We start from the raw sequence: 17991 nt of genomic DNA on the forward strand, positions 1-17991 counted from the left end.
CTTGGAACTTGCATGAGGCATGTGCTTCTGCCCACAGCCAGCCAGTAAGATAAGTCAATAAAAACAGGCTGTGCAAGGCCTGAATTGCTTAGAGGTGGAAGAGACCTATGAGGCTATCTAGCCCTCCTGCATGCCAGCGAAGAATTGCTTCAACTGGATTTGCTTTAGAGGACAGATGAATAGCTGAGTAAAACACAGGGTCACATTTTCTGTATGATAAGGTGGAAGGTCTTCTATGCTTCAGTTTTTACATTTTCATCTAGCTTTGAACCTCGTAAGCAGCAATATCCCCGAGAATTTTTTTCCAGGCTGTTTGATTTAAAGTGTAACAACAGTCTGAACAGAAACTCTTCTGATTACACAGATGTGCAGTTTTGCGTTGTGTGGTGATTTTTATCTCCTCAAAGGAGAACAAGAAGAAAAGGCAAAAATATGTGAGTATGGCTATCTGTGAGAGTGCAAGTGTGTGTGTGTGACAGCGTGAGAGGTCTGTCCGTGTTATATCAATTGTGAGAACAAAATGGCTACTCTGCCTGACTGTAGGGAGGGAATTTTACAAAGGCAACACATTGCAAAGAGAACAAAGGCCTCACTGTGTTACGGCTGTGTGCGACACACTGCTAATGCTAAAGCAATCCACCATTTCCTATTAAAGTAGTGTCTCGTGTGTTCATGAAACAGGGGCTGTAATGCAAAGTGATTTAGCTCACTGGGAGCTGATGCATCTAGATCTGGCACGCACATACGAGGTCTCTGTGGTTCAAAAAGGCAGACAAACATGTTGGTGTTTTAAGCAGCTTCGTCTGGTGACTGGACAGGGAATTGCAGGCACATTTGTTTCATTGCATTAATTTCTTGCATTATTCCCCTTTTGTCTGTTTCCTAACCATTATTTGTATTTGAATAGAAAAAGAGCTCTGTGGTAAATTATGTGCATACCCCACTCCTTTCCAGGCCTGACATGTTTATATATACAAAGAATTATGGAAGAATTAAAGAGAGGACCAAAGAAGCTCAGAAATTCTTTGGAAGAGATTGTCAGATTTTTAATTAATGGACATATAGCAGAGGGAGTGGGATCTGTTGCTCAATACCATAATAGGCAGTGCAGTGCTTCTGCCTCTCTCTGTCATCCTTAACAGATGGATTTATTTTTGGTAATGAGACATTTATCTCCTTTGCATCTATTAAAAGCCAGTTCCAGTGTCAGAAATCAGTTGGAAGTAACATGAAAAAGTTTAGTGGTGAAATGTGTTTCTTCTGGATGCTTTTCACAGCTCCATCAAGGATCCTGGGGATCCTTTTTCACTTTATTTTGGTGTATTTTTGCCTTGCTGGAACTTGCATTTCCAGATGATTTAGGTGGCGGTCTGATAGCACCAAATAATGGCGTGAATATTTAGATTGCGTAAAGAGGCTTAATGGAATTACTTTCAGGGCAATAATTAATGTACTGTCAGTGTAAATAATTGTTTTTCCACACTTTTCTGTGTGTGGACCCTCTTGGACTTTTTGTTAGCCCCAGATTCCTGCCTACCTGACTATTGAAAGCAGACTTGCTTTTCTTCATGGGTGTCCTTGAAGCAGTCCACAGAAAACCGTGGGTACGTAGCAGCCTGGTTCAACTCACTTGGTGCCATAGAGAAGGAGTCCACATAGAAGTAATTGTGGTAAAAGAATGCCATTAGTCAAAACATATGGGCTCTGCATGTTTTTCTGGTCCTGATGCAATTCATTTAGGAAAGTATTTTCACACTTGTAGACTGAGTAATTAATGTCATACTTAAGCAGGTCAGCAAGCAGACTACTTTCCTTAATCTGTCCATAGAGAAGCTTATGTGGTCTCTAGATGAATGCAGTGGAGTTTTTGTAGGCATTTGTTGGAAATTCTGTGGGATTTATTGGATGCCTTTTAATAGGTTTTCAAACTCTTCTACAGCATTCTGCAGGTGGGATGTAATTTTTCTAGTAAGAGCTGAAGTGCTTGACAACTGATGAAAAAACAACTGCCTTCTTTTAGGTTTGTAAATAAGATTCCTTTAAAGAAGCTGTCTGGTGCCTCTGTGCACTTCCATTTTGTTAGCTGTAAAAGAGGGGAAATGGCTAGGATATCAGAAAGGCTTACCGATACGAAGTGACCCAGAAGCTTATTCCAGGAAGTTTATTTTCAGAAAGTGTTGAGTATTCATATTTTAAGAATCCTTTAAAGCATCTATGATTCACACCAGACATTCCTTTCAGTCTTGGTTGATACCCATCTCATAAAGGTGACATAAGGCTAAATATATTGATGCAAGGAATGTTTTGACTTTTTAGCTGATAAAGTGCTAATTATAAGAACCACAACCCGTCTAGTAACAGAACTACAGATAACAAATGTTGAAAGGTTACTATTGCAGAGGAGTTACGTCATCCAGCTCCATGGATGAAACACCTTTTCCATGGAAGAAATTGCATCCTACATGGAAGGGATTCTCTTCTGTACTGTACAAATCCTACAATTGTCCTTACCCATTTCCTTTCATTCTTCCGTTCTTGCACAGAAGCTATTCTCCTCATTTGGCTCCTGCTGCAGTCTCTATGTCTATGTACTATAAACAATGCTATCCTTTCTTCCCCCGTCCTCCTACACTGCTTTTGAACAACGCTGCTTGCTAGGGTTATAGTCCTCATAAGGCTACAGGGGGGAAAAAAGTGTCCCTTCATCATCAGTTTCCTTTTGCAATCTTCTGTTCTTCTTTGCATTAAGTCATTTTTTCCAAAGGCATGTTTGTTGTAAGACCTTTCAACAGCAACACTGCTGCTGTGCTCCTTGATGCTCCTCCTGGCTTTTTGTTTAAAAAGGCATGGAAAGTCAGTGACTAAGTTGGGGAAAATGGTATAATTTCATTGTATGCTGTGAGTTAAACCTTCAGTACTTTCACTTGTGATGAAAAAGACAAGTGCTCCCAAATTGGCAGAGGCAGTGACACTCTGTTCTGTTCCCTTTCCTTCTTCCTTTCTCCCCTGCACTCAGGTTTTACAGATGTAGATGCTGACTCTGTGATGCACCACATACACTGCAGAACTGGGCATGTTTCTGCTTCACAGGAGGTGTGTGGAAAATGACAGCCTTCACATTATTTCAGGTGGCACAGCAGCCATCCTTTGATGTGCCAGACTAATTTTTGCAGGCAAGAATTGACACTGAGTTAGACTCTTGTGGGTGGAAGGATGGATATACGTGCTCTTTGTTTTCTAATAAACATGTGCTTCTGTATAGTGTAAGCACTGTTATATTAATATTTTAATAATATTAATATTTTATTTATTTATTTAAATGTGGATCCTGTTTGTCAGCATGCTTGAGCTACAGAGTTCAGCTCCAGAAAGCTTTAGTGCTTATTCCAGGTATCTCACCATAGCTTCTCCCTGGAAGGGTTAAAAAATGCAGTGATTCCAGAATCTGTGTAAAACTAAGTTTGAAACGCCTTCCCAGTGCTCAAAATAGTACAGGATAGTACTAAGTTCTCTGGAGCGCACTGGACCTGTTTCACAAGGCAGGAGCTCATTTTGGAAGAACCTGTGTTCCATGGGTCTTAAAACTTTGCCTGAAATATTCAGGAGTGAGCTGTTTAATAATAATACTACAGTTGAATGATCCCTCTCAATCAAAAAGCCTGGCATGCTGCTATGATGAAGAATGAAGTTTTGAACAGCCTGGCTGATCCCCACATTGCCTTTGGCACCCTGTGAGAGTGGTGCACTGCTGAAGACCTGCCTCCATATCGCTGAGCCACGTGCTCTGGGGAAGAAAAGGACAAGGAGCCTGAAGACATGTCATCAACCTGAAGATACGATGAGGTTAGAGAGGGGCAGACATTCAGCAGTTGACACTTGATGCAGTAAATTCAGGACAATATTCACTCCATGAAAATCGAAGAACAGGGAAATGTTCTTTACCCTTTCTGTCACAGAATAGCTCATATTAGGGTACAAAACATCTCTGTTTAAGCTTCCTCATGGGTTTTGCATACAGGAGGCTGTCCAGATTGTCAGGCAGACCTCTGCCAGGTCTTCTAACTTGTTTCTGCTTAAATGGTTAACAGGAGTGGCAGAAGTATTGCCTGGGAGGTTGAACAGAGTGTAAGTGAAAAGCAAAAAGTCCATGGTGAACAGTAATATTAAGAAGTACTGCAAAGGATGGTTTGGGAGGAAGCAACGAAGTGAAACAGTTATGAATGACATTTCTTCATGAGAGACAGGAAAGGTTGCCCAGAGTATCTCCTTCTACCTCCAGCAACTTCCAGTGTCACAGCATCTTTATTGATGGTATCTGAGATATGTACTTTTGCTGCTTCTACCTAACTATCCAAGCATTTCAGACTTGCAAGTCACTTAGAAAATTTACTTAAGCCCTAAAATAGGGCTCCAGTCAGAACACATGTTCTGTACATTTTGCATACTACTTCATTTAAAAGTTAATAATTCAGATGCTGTACTCTAGTCTGGCTCAAGCTGTTTAGAAGCTCCATGGCTGCCACCTAAACAAAACTTAGACCATTGCCCTTGCCAGAAAGGAAATCTGTGCCTATTTTGCCCTCACCAAACCATTTTGCAGGGAGCGGGTGGCATCCCGGAAACTTTCTTCAAGCTGTAAGTCAGCAGTTTAAAAACAGAATTTCATTTTGCTGTTACTGCCTTTCTAGCTCGTAGGAATGTAGTTGCAATGTGTGTCTGATCCTCAGGGGTATCCGCAGGAAGCATGTGTTAGTGATTGAACTTAACTGGACTCTCAAAGAATTTCTCCTCTATTGCAAACCAATGGAAACACCAGTTCTTTGATGGTCTGAATTAACATTAGATAAGAATGGTTCATGTTAGAGTTACTTATCTGATGGCAACACTTACTATTACTGCTATTCATCATAATGTTTGCTCCAGTATACTTAGGCATTTTCCTGTCTTGTGATGTATGGAAAGTCTATGATTTTCCTTGAGCAATGTTGATGGAATCAGGGTATGTCACTGTTCTCAGCCTTTGACTGTATGTTCTAGCTAGGACTTTTGGTATTTTAGAGAGGTATGACTTCTTGTTTTGTTTGTATTTTCAGAGGCATTTATTTGTGAAGTGTGGCTGAGGGTAGGGCATGATTTGAGTCAAAAAGCTTTTGTGCAGGTAAACAATTCAAGTTTGACACATTACAGGCAACCTGTAGTCAGCATTTGGCCCTCATAAATGAATACAGATTTAAAAAAACACGTAATCTCTGTGTTTTCCATAACAGGACTGGCATTAGAGCATGAGAAAGCCAGATTATGACTTCAGTGGCTTTGATTGGTCCTGTGGCTAAAAGATAGGCGTTGGAGAGAGGATTTGATCCAGAGTAAGTAGAGGATAGAAAGGGAAGATAAAGTGTGCCACTGCTAGTGTGCCTTTTTCTAATTAGAGTTCCTCTCCAGGGAGGTCAGCACATCATAGTGTCCGAATTGGGTAGAATAGTGTTACTCTTCCCACTTTACAGACAGTAAGTGAGAAATTGAGAGCTGAATGACACAGGAAGACAGGCATGCAGGCAAAATGTCTCTGTTGGTGGAAGGGGCTTTAGGGTATCAATGGTACCACATGGTATCTAATTGGTATACCCAACAGTGTTATGCCATGGTTATGGGCTACACTATCCAGTGTGGTGGGCTTGATCTATTGCCTCTTGAGAAGATGAGGCTCAGAACCTGAGGAGATGGGGAGAAGAGGGATGGAAGTTTTCCTAGAGCTCTAGACCTTACTTACGGGCTCAAGTAGCTGGTGAGGCGGGTTGCTTTCTGAGAGGGAGGAAGAGGTAGGAAAGTTGATAGGGAATTTTGCTTGCTCCCCAGAGTAATGCTGTGGGAAGGGAGAAATTCCTCACTGACTGGAGTACCCACAAGAACATATCAACATGTGCATAAATCTTCTGACTGAGAAAGGAACAGTAGGATAGAAAAGTGGTGGTGTGCTGTGCATCTAGTGTAGAGCAGTTCCCCAGAAGGGCTTCTACTGCACAGGGCGATGGACTAATATTTGATATGAGGAGTTAACCTGCCAGGCAGGTGCCTTCCCGGTGACAGAAGAAAGTGTGTTGGAGAGGTATTGGTTTTTTTCCTCCTGCTTCAGGACTACAGGTGTACCAACTCACATGTAAAACTTCCAGGATGAGAAAGGGAACTCTGGACATGATATATCCAGCTGAATGAATACTTTTCATCCTATAGTGCCCTTCCCACTGGGGAGAAGCTGGTATCTTTTTCTCATCCAGAGGTACCTACTGATCTACAATTTGAGAAGCAAAGAAGCAGGGAGGAACTTCGCAGTTTTCGAAAAGCACTTTTTTCTGTATTGAGAACAGACAGCTTTTCACTGAGAGTATACAGAAGGCATAAATGTTCCCTTATCAGGATCCAATTACAATGGTGATGCAAAACTGTGAGCTCTACCTGTCCTGAGGCTCTGTAGTACGGGGAGAAAGACAGCTTGGAGCATGGGCCCTATTTCTATCATTCACAGTGGACTCTGAGAGTACAAGTTGAGTTCTGCCACTTGCTGGTATTTCTAATTATTTGTCCTTGATAGCAGCAGCAGAGAATGAATTTCCCAGCTGCTATTGCCTGCTCTTGAAAACACGTAGAGAAGTGCCTGTTGCAGGTGGGGAGATTGGCAGGTGAGTTCCCACTATATGGCCTTAATGAGGTGCAAAAAACCTAGATTTAATCTTGAGTAGAGCTTCTGAAACCAGACCTTCTACAGGGCTTAGATCTTGTTGAAATACTCTAAATACCTTTTTCTGGGACACTGGGCACCTCTGCTCTCAGGTTATTCTTTGAGAGACCTGCAAGAAGAGACAGGCAAAGGCCAACCTCTTTGGGCAGGAGGAGGCACTTCCCTGAGAGACTACAAGATGGAGAAGTAGCAGTATAATGTCCACAGGAGGGAACAGGCTCTGTGGCACACCTGCTGTATCCCTGTGTATAGGTATCCACAGGCTGTGTCCTCTACAAGTAGGAAGACACTAAATAGTGAAGGCTTCAGTTGTAAAGGAGACTTCTCTCTACACGAGAACTTTTGTCCTAGTCCTGACTCATACATAACTTTGTGTTAAATACAACATAGTAACAGTAGTATTACAACATTTGTATACATCAATCAAGCTGCCATTTATGTGACAAGCTAGGATAATTTAACTATTTACCAACTTCCATGGTATATTTAGAATGTTTAGAACACTCTTGAAAATTTTCAAAGATGATGAGTAGAAGTTATTCCGTATGAGTTGCATACTGTGTTTTCATATTTGGCTCTATTTTAACCTGTTAGGGAATCCAGTACCTTCTTGTCACCAAGTGAGCCTGTGTCTGATATATTACATCAAAACATATTCCCGTCTCCAAATGCTAACAGCAGCACATTCAGTTCTCTGGTTTTCAGTGGCTGAAGTGGGTGTTGCAGGAAGTTTGGCACTGTTTCTTTTTACAGAATAATAAATACAGATGATATTGTCTTGGTTTTCATATAGACATGGAGGCTCTTGCCTCATAAAAGCTGATTCATAGACAAATGGTGACTCTTAGCTTTAAAAAATAACAATACTAGTTGGAGTAGATAGACTAGAAATAATTGTCAGTTTTTTCTAGCAGACCCCAGGGTGGTGGTTTCTTTTATTTTAGACTGAGAACATTTTGTAGTTCATTTTCCTGACAGCTGCATTAGATTATTGTATTCTGTAACACTTACTGCTTTTTTTCTTTTCCAGAAGTCCAGAACATACCTATAGAGCTGTGGCTTCTCTTTCTCCAAGCTCTGGGAAAGGTATGTACTTTATGCACTGTTACTCACCCCGGTATTAATCTCAAATACAGTATGGAAACTTTCAGAAAAGTGAGTTTCAAAGCTATTGGCAGAAGACAACTATTTCCTTGATTTTTGAATGCAGTATTTTAAACACAATACAAAGGTTTTCCCCAGAAAGTTGTACTGAATCAGAACTAAGCTTGAGATTTCAGGTTAATACATACTACAGTGGCCATCCTGCTTGTACTGACTGTTGCAAGTGATGTTCAAGGTTGGGCTGCCTGTTAATGGATAAACACTTGGTTTCAGAGGCTCCAGAACAAAACCAGAGCTATTTAATAGCAGATCTACACTGACTTCAAAATCGTGGTCAGTGTTTGCTAATTAATATGATTCCCAAAGGTTATACCCTAACACAGTTATCACTCCTGGGCAAATAATGTGGCATAATGGAAGCACTGTGTCCTTCCCTTTCTGAGTCTGTGAGTCTTCCTAGGTCTCTGTAAGAGGGCCTTGCTTTCTAATTAAGCACTGAGTCAAGGTTGTAGTGCTCCTTCTCAGCAACTTGGTACCTGAAGCAGTTTTACCAGGAGAATCGCCCGACAAAGAGAAAGTGCTTTGAGCAGATGTGTAGAATTTTGACCTAAAAATAGGATAACATAGTAAATAAGAACCTGATGTTCAAAGGTTCAAAGCTGTCCCTGCTGTCTAGTTTATTGTATAACTTGGAAGAACTGAAACAGCTTTTGTGACAATAATTGTTAACATATGATTGCAGAGTTAAGAGTAAAGAATAGTGTTTTTCTATAAACATTACTGTAAAAGCCCTTAATATAGGATGATATTTCTATGGTTTTTCTGAACTAATGCAAAGAACTATAGAATAATAGAATAGTTTGGGTTGGAAGGGACCTTTAAAGGTCATCTAGTCCAACCCCCCCCTGCAGTGAGCAGGGACATCTTCAGCTACATCCAGTTGCTCAGAGCCCCATCCAGCCTGACCTTGAATGTTTCCAGGGATGGGGCATCTACCACCTCTCTGGGCAACCTTTCCCAGTGTTTCAGGGCTCTCATTGTAAAAAAATTTCTTGATTATATCTAGTCTAAATATACCTTCTTTTAGTTTAAAACCATTACCCCTTGTCCTAGGTATCCTGGTGATTAATTTCTATATAATTCTATAGGACATTGCAAAATTCCTGAGTAAAATTCTGTGTTTTCTAATGAACTCTACATGCCACCTTGACAGTGTCTGCCTGGTAGCAGAGACAGCAATGCATGATGATGAATGGCGGTACTGATTTTGTTGTTGTTCTTGTTTGTATGTTTGTTTCTTGTTTTTTCTTCATTTTGAGCAGAGGGCAGGAAGTGGTTCCTTTGAACCATCACACCACTTAAACTTTGACTGCTGCAATTTTTACTCCCCACCATACCTTCTAAACATGCACACCCCCATCTTCTAGTTGGAGCTGATGGTGCCCCAGGTTCTCAGTGATCCATGGGAAGGAAAGGTGCTGGTTCTCTCTTTCAATGTCCCAGGAACCACGAGCATTTTCTAGTTCTGCATTTGGAAGGCCAGATATTCTCTGAGCCTGTGTGAACTCACCAATGCTTTTCTTGCTCCATAGACCCCTCTTTTCAGTGTGGAATAAAGAACTGAGAATGATTCAGAATTAATTTACGCAAAGTTTTGCCAAGTAATTCTCAGCCACCCATGGGTTTTCCTGGAAGAATGGTATACAATAAGCCTTTGTCTCCAAGTGGATTTATTTATTTTTTTTTAATCTAAATGCCTAGCTTGACCCCAATCTTAAAGGGCTTTTTAGTCCTCAAGGCTTAGCAGTTTATCCTTGAAACCTTTTGAAGATGTGGCTCTTCTGTGAATATACAAGATATCATAAAACTGTTCAGTACTAGAATGAATACAGATTATTCTAATTATATCTGAGCCATAGCTACGCTGTGAAAGAAGTTTTATGGTTTCTACAGAAAATACATTTTTTTTAATTAGGTCTGGATTTCTTGACAAAACCAGTGCATGGAGTGGGGGGCATACTCTCAGCAGCAGGTTTGCAGTTCCTAGAAGCTGTGAGTTCTGAATTGGTTGTATAAGATTAGTTGCTCAGTTAACTATTTTTAAAACAATAAACGGATTTCTAGCTTCTCCTCTTTGCTTCAAATTAGTTTGCACTAAGCATGAAGGCATTGTACTACTTGTCCAGCTGGTAATACAACAGTTGCTTTAATTTGAAAATAATGTTGCTCAAACAATGGGGACTTCACCAAGAGGTTTACATTCGTCTGCTTAAAAGTTTTTTTTGTTTTGTTTTGTTTTTTGTTTTTTCTGGTTTCTGATCAGGTAGAAGAAGCGTGTGACTTTAACTTAGCCTGTTTAAAGGTCCCCTCCCCATTTTAGTTTGATTCTACTAAGTAGTTTGGCCTTGTGGAACACAACTTTAATGTGAAAATTCTCTCATGTGTAAGCTCTGATATCTGATGAGCTGAAAAATTCATTAAAAAGTTTATGTCTTCAGGAGCAGTGCTCTTGACACCTGTTACAATAGGTAGGTTTTGGTGGGGTTTTTTTCTCAAGAGCTGAACACTTGCAACTGAGTGGGGATTTCTGTAAAGGGTTCAGCTTCCAGTCATATGGGGCAGGTTTTCTGAAGTGTTTCTGTGCTGATGTTTCTGAAAGTCTTTACCCCTAATTCATTTCACTAAGTAGCCTTGCCCCTCCCTGCTCCCTGTTTGGAACTTCTTACTTGATAAATGGTGCATACCTTTCCTCACAGAGAGGTATTCATTTACACCAAATCCAAACTCTGAAAATTGTGTTGGTCGCAGGGAAATAATTTTTGACTAGTACTGAAATCTTGTCATGCATGATCCTGAAAATGAGAGAAAAGAGAGTTATTAGCTCATCTGTTTTACTGCTGTGCTGATATAGCTGTGTCCCCTGCAATATATTTTTGTACTGCTTGGGAAATTCTGATGAGGTTTATTTGTCTCCATGAGCACTAACCTGAGGCTAGATGACATAGAGTCATAGAATTGTTTAGGCTGGAAAAGACCTTCAAGATCATAGAGTCCAACTGTTAACCTAGCTCTGCCAAGTCCACCACTAAACCATGTCCCTAAGTGCCACATCTACATGTCTTTCAAATACCTCCAGATATGGTGACTCAACCACTTCCCAGGGCAGCCTATTCCAGTGCTTGACAACCCTTTCGGTGAATAAATTTTTCTTAATATCCAACCTAAACCTTCCCTGGCGCAACTTGGGGCCCTTTCCTCTTGTCCTATCACTTGTTACTTGGGAGAAGAGCCCAAAACCCACCTCACCACAACCTCCTTTCAGGTAGTGGTAGAGAGTGATAAGGTCTCCCCTCAGCTTCCTCTTCTCCAGGCTAAACAAGCCCAGTTCCTTCAGCTGCTCCTTATAAGACTTGTTCTCTAGACCCTTCACCAGCTTTGTTGCCCTTCTCTGGACATGCTCCAGCACCTCAATGTCCTTCTTTGTAGTGAGGGGCCCAAAACTGAACACAGTATTCCAGGTGTGGCCCCACCAGTGCCAAGTACAAGGGCACCATCACTTCCCTACTCCTGCTGGCCACACTATTTCTGATACAGACCAGGATGTTGTTGGCCTTCTTGGCCACCTGGGCACACTGCCGGCTGATGTTTAGCCGTTTGTCAACCAGCACCCCCAGCCTGACACTCCTGCTGCCCCACTGGGTTTGCTCCATTAGCATCACCATATTTTATTCATTGTCCCTGAGACCAAGACATCATATGTTCCCTGTTTGTTTCAGCATTGGCTGCTTGTGTGGTGTCAGTGATGAAACACCCAGATCCTATTTGGTCACTGAAATAAAAAGAGAAAGCAAAGATTTGAAATATTTGCTTAAAGTTATGTTAACATGGGGGTCTGGAGACAGATAATATAAAGGAGATAAGGCATAGTGGTGGTAGCTGAGCATAGCCTCACGTCCATAGTGCTGACTTCCCAAACTCTACCCTAATTCAAACACATAAAGAGTAGATAAGGCCATTTCCAGTGCTACGATGTTTTGTTAGATCACTTCAACTGTTGCATTCTTTAGTTTTGAAACTGCAGTATCACCAAACAGCTGCATTTTTTTTAAATTCCAGAAGCTTCTGACAGTCAGCAGGGATTGTATCCAAACAGTCTCACTGTGTATTAGCGCACAGCTTGTTCCAGCAAATGCATTATTACCTATTTAAACATTTATACAGCAGCATAAAGTTAGACAAGGATTCACAAACATAAGTAAGACCTGTTCTTTGCACTGTAGAGCCTCCAGTCTAAATTATGCCTAGATGATGACATACAGCACAGCTGCTTGTAGGAGGAAGGGTGAGAAATGTTTGAAGAAAAAGTGATTTCTGAGAAGACGGTGACTGGAGAAGGGGATTTGCAGGTCTAGGAACTAACAAATGAGAAGGTGTAAAAAGAGTGAAAATAGGAATTGAAGCAATATAACAAGTTTAGGATGCAGTAAGGAATGGAAAAGAAGTTGTTAGCTATGAGATAAGCTTGAAAATGAAAGCTAGAGTGCTCTTTAAAAAAAAAAAAAGGGATGGAGGTGGGGAAGCCAGGTCCTCTCTGGTCTGAAAAACCAAAGCTGTCTGGGAGAAAGAATACATGAAACAGAGAGATAGTTGGTGTTGCAAAAGGAGTGGCATCTTCCAGCAGCATCAGTTGCTACTTTTCCTCCTTGCTGTCTATTGGCAGTACTGGGAACAGCAGTTTTGATGCAGCCGGATCCATCATTCAGACTCATTCAATCTTGTCCATATTGCTGGCAAACTTTTATCCTGTTAAAACTAGTGAGTGCAAATTCTTAGTTGTTCATAAAAATAATTTCATGCAGTGCTGCAAAATTATGTTCGTTTCTGTCAATTTTGTTTGTGTTGCCTTGAGATTTCATCTGAGATCTGGGATAGTGCAAGTATAGTGAAAGACAATTGCCACTCTGAGTATACAACTTTGATACATGTTTTTGAAACACAGGAAGATGAATTAATTCAGCTCAAGTCCTGGAGAGAGACTTTGGGTAAGGCTGGAAATGAAATTAAGGTCTTTGCCTAGGGCTTTTCAGTGCCTATGCGCCCATTTTGTCCCTGCAACAAGCCTGCATGTGGCATTTGGACAGGAAAATTTTTCTTTGCCCAGCACTGCACTTAATGTTCTCAGACCATTACACTTCTCTTTGCTTTCCCTCACCCCCATGGTTGTTTTTAATATCGAGATATCAGAGGAGCTAATTGGCTGAATTTGGCTGAATGCAGTGATTTGTATCAGAGCACTCATGGAATGTGGGAAATCACACGCTGGAGTGCTACTTGCACAATGACAGCAAATTCAGGAGTAATGCTGTCAAGAAAGGGACATCCTGTCACCAATTTTTGTTCCCCAGCACAGTTGCTAGCGAAGCGAGGGGGCCAGTCGTGCCCTCCGTCCTGCCTGACAACTCTGCCAGCTCAAGTCCATTTGTGAGTGGTTCTGCAGCATGACAAGTGCCATGGCTGTGGGACATGGAGAAACAGCACAACTACTGGGTACTCCTTGCTTGGGACTGGGATCGGGGTGAGGACTGTAAAGAATGAAGTCCCTGTTGACAAGTACTTTGTGGGCTGTCTGTATGTAAGCCTCCATCCTGAGGGCTTTGACCCCAGCTCGGACAAAATCTGCATGACTTCAGTTTCTAGTTTCTGGATGCTTGGGTTCTGCTTATCTGACCTATTGGCAGTTGCTAGCACTTCATAGTGTGGTGCTCACCTGGTCCTTGAGGCAGGGCGGGCCAGCCAGCCTACAGAACATGGTTATGTGCTCCTTTTGTGGACCGAAGACAGTGTTCAGGACTTGGCCTCAAGTGAGTAGGCCTGCTCAGAGAAACATAATATTGCACAGGAGGGGATGGAAGCACTGCACTTTTCTGTCTTCCCACAAAACCTATCTCTACATACAAGTGAGCAGAAGTTGTAATACCCTAAAATTGGGGTTACAGTACCAGTCCAGCTGGAGTGTGTTCCTTTTAGGTTTGATCTACAGTTAACATCAGCTTGTGAGACTGGCTTGAATTGACCTGATATTGAAACAGTTTTGGAAATGTGAAGCAGAGCAAAGGTAATTTGTGTAAAAGTCTACTGCCACTGCAGGCACTGGTGCCAAGGAAAGACAGCTGGAGAGAGTGAAATGTCACAGAGAAGGGGATGGGACCTGTGAAGTATCTATAAACTTAAGATTTATATCTGTAAATAAGACTGTAGTGGCAGCTAGAAAACAGGGGGGTGAGGTAGAAGGGAATGTGGAAAATGATGCAGATATTAATACTGCTTAACAAAATATTTCCAATAAATTTTCTTCCCTGAAAGAAAACCAAAACATACCAAAGCCAAAGCTGATAGTCTGAAGGTGAAATGGGAACCACAGGCTGTGCCAAGGTTAAACCTTCCTTTTTTTCCTTCTCCCCATGTATTATCATAGGGGAAAAGGAAGAGACTGCTGGTTTTTTGCCCGCCCCAGAACCAAGCTGGGCAGGTTGATTAAGGGATGCTTGCACTATTTTAGGATTGGATCTGAAAGATCAAGGAGATAAATTGTTATTTGCATTGGAACAAGTGGGGGTGGGTAAGAACATAAAGGGTGAAACACATGGGAAACATCTGCTCCAAGGAGACATTTTAGAAATAAGGTTCAGGAAGAGGGAAGGAGAAGCAGCTGTGCTGCATGTAGGGGACCACCAGGGCTGCAGTGAGAAACAGGAGAGAAAAGGAGGCAGAGTTAGGATGAGGCTTCAGCCAAATCTAGGAAAGAGGCACAGGGAGGACCCAGGCTGCAACTTTGTGGCTGAGACACCTCTCTAGTCTGGACTGAAACTAAAAATGTGGAGTGTCTGTGGACAGTACACTGCCTTTAACCTAGACCCAGCTCAGGGAAAGGAACAGGGTGCTTTGGAATTGTGCTGAACAGGGTAGGTGGTAAACATATGGAATGATTAATTAGAAATGGTGTGTCCTTCATGGAGGGGAGATGTCATGCTGTGCTCAGGAGAGAAATGAGCTGTCTGGCGAACGTTAAGCCAGCCAAAGAGGAAAGGTTAGGGCTTCCAGACTCTTGCTTCTTACTGTGCCACAGGTTCTTTAGGTGACCTTGAGCAGCGCACTTAAGAGTAAATTCAGATGTTTGGTTCTAGGTCTTCAGAAGTGCCAGGTGCATTGCTCTGGAAGTGCAGACAATCATACTTGTTCCCAAATACCTGGTTTACCTGAACCTGATTTGTTCTCTTGGTTTTTACTTTGTTCCACTAAACTGTAAAAGAACTTTAAGTTCTTCTATGGAGCTGTGGTTTCATGACTGATGTAAACTGATCCAAGTCCTGGCTGCCACTGAAAGAATATGTCCCACTCTACCCCTACACCAACTTTGCCCTTACCTTGTGTTAGCTCTAGCGTTGATGGGACATGGTCAGGTAAACTGAGAATGAATCCAGCTAAAAACTTACCTAGTGAAGACAAAATGGTGTCTGACTGACCTAGAGAAGCTGCTTTGTGTCTTCTTGAACCAGAGGGATACCCCGCTGCAGCTTTCTCAGAATTGCTGATTGGTTTCTTGTATGTGACCTTGAGACTTCTGGTACTGATAAAGATTTTTGGATTATGTAAGTCAGCAGTCTGATCAACCGTGGCATCTCCCAGGTCCTTTTTTCTGGAAAGTAAACTTTTTTCCCCCTACATTGCTGAAATTACACTGTCCTTTTTTTTGTAGTTGTCTGACTTCATATCCTTTTCACGTTGCTCCTGGGAGACTGATCCAAAGCCCATTGAAAGCAATAATAGGATTCATGTTACTGATAGCAGACTTTGGATCAGAAATAAATTCATTTATTATGCCTGGGTGTTGTACTGTTTATGCTCCACAGCTCAGTTTTTATATCCCATGATGTATCATAAAGGCAAACTGGAATAAATTCATCCTATGTATCCAGTTGTCTCTATTACCCTTTGAATTTATGAGAAGTCTTTCCTATATTTAGACACCACAACTGACGTAGAGTTGATCTAATCCCTGTTTTCATAAAACGTTTTTTTGGATGAAAGTATCTCAAAGTGCCCAAACCATTCCGGTACAACTCTTTCTGTGGCTGTGCTACACCACCATTCCCATAATGAGCCACAAGAAATTGCAGTTGTGGGATTGCTTCCTTGCAAGCTGAAAAGAGTTGTCCACAGATGGGCAGAGTAACTATACTGGGTTTTGGTTGGGACTAGTATTTTTTTCCAGCCTAGGTGGGCTGGAGAAAGAAAACCAACAAAACTTTCCATGAGCCACATTAGAAGAAAGTTTCGCTTCCCTGGTGAGAAAAGCCACTCCCAAAGCGGAGTGCTTTCAGGGTGGGTGGGGAAGTTAGCTGGAAGGGAGAGGCTTCATAATGCAGAGAACAGATTGAGACTGTTGAAGTTCTGCTCAGTATCTGATGCTTGATCACGTTGCCTCAGCCTGCCAGATTTCTGAGTTAGGTCAATCTCAGTTTGGTTCCATACAGTGTGTGCATTTTTTAATGGATCCTTAGAAATTTGATCCTTCTGTGTTCAGGATGGGTATTAAAATATCCCATGGAACTTCAATGTAAGCATGGAAGTTTGTGACCAGCCTTACCTTCCATGGTCATGAAAAATGCTGGGCATGGGAAACTTGCTGGTCTCTGTTGAAAAAGTGCTTGTTTTTTTAAGATAGCATGGCTGAGGAATTTATTAGTATGTGTTAAGCTGAAAGTGGGAACTGAGAGCTTATCCAGAAGTACTGCACTTAAAATCTAGGGTTGCCTCTGGTTTCGGAGGCCCACTGATTTGCTGGTTAAGGAGCAGCAGCCCTTTGTTACCTTTTAGGGTTTTGTGATGAGAGACCAGTCGGGATAGATGTTGTCCACCGCCAGCTTTTCAGTGATTTTTGTGAAAACACAAAGCTGTTAAGACTGTTTTTCAGGGTAGACTGTAGAAATGGCCTAAAAAGTCAAATGTGGCAGAATTTGGGAAAGATCCCATGAACCCCCTGATTATGTAATAGAAACAATGGTCTAAAGCCAAAGTTAATAATCTGTGTATTAATAATATTACTGCAAATTTTCCAAAGATAACAGCATTACTAGTAATACAGTGCATGACATTACAGTACCAAAAGCCAAAAGGTCATTGTTTTGATACATTTAGCCATCCAGTCCATTTATATTGCAGCTCCCCTTCCGCTCTCAATATTGAATTTGAAATAATTATGAATGTTTCCAGAAAGAAACAATTACTCATGGAAACTGTAAAGCAAAATGTGGCAAAGGATCTTAAGTTTTAATGACAGGATTAACTGTATTATGTTTTCAGAACGGGACAAAAAGTTTTTCACTTTTCAGCTTTGAAATCCCTTCCTTTCCTTGAAAAATTGTTCTTCCATCCTTTCTGTTTCTTCTTCCCTAACCTAAATACCTTTGCTCTCTTTTGCTTTTTATGTCTTTGCTCCATCCAATGCAAAAGAGAGTAAGGAGGAAACAGAATTGGGAGAGACTCACTGATACCCCAAACCTGATTTATTACTTTAAGAAGTATGTTTTTATAAATGAGACAAGATGAAAACTCCGAGGAACTGCACAGAAAATATTGTTGGATTGAAGCTGCTCCAATAAATTGTTACGCTGTTTCAGCTCATAATGCAGGTATAAATCTCATCAGTTGGGCATGCCAAAGGCTGTCCAGTTGCACCTTCAAACACTATAGAGACTTTCCTGATTTGTAAAAACACTTGTGAGTGAAAGCTTTGTGCTAAGGCACTTGTTCAGAGGAAAACATCATTTATTGAACCACCAACTCCCTCTGTAACACCTAAGGGACTTCCTATCCAGCTACTGAATTGTCACAAGTCTGCTTATTTTAGGAGATTTTGATGGAGTTGCTGTACGAGGAATGCTTTTGGACACAGAAGCATCCCAGAACATGTCCCGTCAGTGTATTGATCTCTCATTCATCTACTGAATAGAATATCTGATTGCACCTTGGCGGCTCTTTTGATAACCAGCATCCCACCACGTTGCACCTACATGAGTTACTCTATCAGTCATTTCCTTGATGTCTTCTGACATAAGAGGTATAGTTGAAACTAAATGAAGATAATGAGA

The sequence above is a fragment of the Phaethon aethereus genome, assembly GCF_964289735.1.
Source record: "Phaethon aethereus genome assembly, chromosome: 7".
Classification (NCBI taxonomy): Eukaryota; Metazoa; Chordata; class Aves; order Phaethontiformes; family Phaethontidae; genus Phaethon; species Phaethon aethereus.